The 3,088-nt window shown below is 37.2% G+C and overlaps 1 pseudogene; it reads left to right on the top strand.

Annotated features, from left to right (window-relative positions):
- The first annotated feature begins 455 nt into the window (after positions 1-455).
- LOC129512461 (archaemetzincin-2-like) lies at positions 456-1,400 on the top strand (annotated as a pseudogene).
- The last annotated feature ends 1,688 nt before the right edge of the window (positions 1,401-3,088 follow it).

The raw sequence follows: 3,088 nt of genomic DNA, 5'->3' as shown, positions 1-3,088 counted from the left end.
GAGTTCATGGCAAGAGATTGACTTGAAAATGTTGATGATATCAAAGTATTAAGTCACATACCAAAAGAGAAAGAATTAAGAACTAAGAAATGAAAATATAAGGCATGCAGGGGCCAATGAAGAAGAGGGGTGGCATGGAGGCCCAGCAAGGGTGAAGGCCCACAAAGCACTTTCTCAACCAGGCCCAGGCATGCCCATCCTTGTATGGCAAAAACTTCAGTGGGACACTTCCCCTTTAAAGCCTCATGGTGGAACAGCTGTTTGACACATTCAGAAGGAGGATGACAGCTCTACATAGGAGCACAATGTGAATGGAAGAGACCTATCATTACACAAACAGTAAGGCACTCTGAACAGACACTAAATAAAAACAGCTCTCATCTCAAACAAAACAAAACAAAAAACAATGCTTATGTTACAGTATAAGTTAGATTCTGGTGAACAGCATTTGCTGAATGAAGCCTTCAAGCCAGACAATGATCTCTTTGGACCCATTAACTTGCATTTGCAATCAGATTGGATCATCTCTCATCCTGAGGCTCCCCAAGACTTTAAGGAATTTTTCAGTGATCCTTACAGAAAGATACCATCTCCAGAGAAATACAGTATTTGTACACAGTGCTTTGGATCTCTAGGAAACATCAGAATTATTAGTGAATAATATACTAAATGGCTCAAGGGCTACTGTGAAGCATTCTTCTACAGCTTGACAGTAAAATATTAGAACTGGTTCCTGTCTCTATAAGGAGGTGTTCCTTTAGAGTCAATGATAACACATAAACCCTATATTTTCATGCAGGACACATCCTCCACTTCTTAAAAAAGAAGAAACCTGGAGATGCCTTCTGTATTGTGGGAATAACAATCAATCATTGTTATTCCTAAGAGACTCCTGGAATTTTGTCTTTGGATAGGACCCTTTGACAGATGGCATGGGGATATTCAGCTTTGCCAGGTTCCACAGTGATTGCTTATAGCTCATGCTACAATGAAAAAGTAAACAAGCTGTAGAAATTATTTTTAAGTGACTATTCAGTTTTTGATACCTATTATACTCCAGAAGTGACCAGTGTTCTGCTGCTTCACCCCTCTAAAATGTTAACCCATGAGATTGGACACATATTTGGACTTCAACACTGCCAGTGGCTTGCATGCCTAATGCAAGACTCCAACCACTTGGAAGAAACTGACTGGCACTCCTTCAACCTTTGCCCTATCTGTTTACACAAGTTACCATGTACAAAGTGCTGGTGAGGTAGATTAATGATGAATCTGCTGACATCCCTGGAGTTAGTACAAAACACAGTCATGAGGATAATGTGAATTTACCAAAACCTGTGGAAACCTTTAAGGAATGGAAATAGTGGATATTAAAATACCTTGTTGTTGTCCAAAAATAAGGACCCTCATGTAGGATAATTAAAATAAATACTTGCACATTAGAAAAAGAAAAAAATGAAAATATAGTACAGTCAGGTTTTCTCCTCTACTTCAGAAGTTTGCAAACAAAGTATAGTAACTTTCTCATAGTATTTTGGTGTTTATCATTCAGCTTTCATCCTAATACCCTCCACTTACCCAGAGATGCATGTTTAAGCAGTTCCCTAACTGCCTGGCTCTGTAAAAAATGTAAAAACTATAATTAGTAGGCAATCAGTTACCCAAAAAAATTAAAAACTGAATTGAAAGATGAGGTGAAGAAAAAATTATCCTTTGAAATCTAACAAAAAGTCAACAGATGATGAATGATATCAACAGGGCAGTAGTAACTTACAATGAAAGAGGTTCTATATTTTTTTTTGTCAAGAAACAAAAGAAATCCCCTCCTCCACAATCCAATCAAGAAGACCACAGTGTTTCTTTAATACAACGCAATATACATAATTTGAATCTGGTGTTAGAGAAAGCTATTACCAAGTCAATGATATTGTAATAGTTAGAGATAAGGTCATGTTAAAAATAAGTCCATTATCTTGCATAATTCTAAAAGTAGGAAGCCATGAAGCAATAAATTATCAAATTTTATTCAGTTGTCTCCAGGAAAGCTGCATTTTCTCACACTCATGGAACAATATATGTCACTGAGGTAGAGATGTTTGCAGATTGAAGAAAGAGTGGGTACTTCACTAATCAAGGCTATTGGAAATGTCATCCAAGATTATCTATGATCTTTGTTCAGTTCTGATGCTGACCAGTCAGAATTCTGATCTCTAATTTGATTTCTTAAGAGGATTTTCCCAACACAGTGAGGACTTAAAGCACTGTCATCATGTGGTAGGTTGGCTATTGTGTAAGATTTAGAGTTCTGTGTGTATTCATAATATGATATCTGGTTGAAAATCAGCACCTTGTGAATCTAGTTACTATGTATCAACCCTAAGACTCAGTTCACCTGTCAGAGATGTAATAAAATTATATCTTGAACTTCAGAGCATGAGTACAGTGCCAGAACCTAGAATGACCTAATAGGATATGGTCAACCTGCAGGATCCAGCCTCCACCCTGGCGACCACTGTCCCATTATTGCTTATTAGCTCTTTAAAGAAAACATTGTTCTATCTAAAGAGATCACTGGTAAAAATCTGTTAGCAAAAAAGGTAATATTCCTGAAATTACAGAGCTGCTGCTTTTTTACTAAGCTCCAGCAGTGCTGAACATATGACTTACTTTGTACCTGAACCACAGTGCTCTTTTTCTCCCTCTGCCAGGAGCACCCTTTCCCTCCTAATGGCTTGATTGACTTACACCCACCAATTCCAGCAGGTTTTCTTTGACCTACTTACCCAACCCTTGTCTCTATATACACACATGCATCTGGGTTAGGAACTTTTATCTGGCATTCCTTAGAAATATTTTGCTACCGTATCTGTACACTGTTTTAAAATGATCCATTTATTGGTCTGCTACCTACAATGTTCCTTAAGTGAAACTCAGGCTTTATTCATCTTTAAATTCCTAGCATCTTGCATTGTGTTTAATATCCAGGAAGCCCTCAATACATTTTTGATGAAAAAAATGCTTTGTTACTTTATTGTAGTTTGAGACAAGAAACTTTTCAAGGCAAGTACTTTTACAGATATTTGAGTTA

Source organism: Nyctereutes procyonoides, unplaced genomic scaffold, assembly GCF_905146905.1.
Source record: "Nyctereutes procyonoides isolate TBG_1078 unplaced genomic scaffold, NYPRO_anot_genome, whole genome shotgun sequence".
In the NCBI taxonomy this organism is placed as follows: Eukaryota; Metazoa; Chordata; class Mammalia; order Carnivora; family Canidae; genus Nyctereutes; species Nyctereutes procyonoides.
This window is presented reverse-complemented; position numbering and strand designations above follow the sequence as displayed.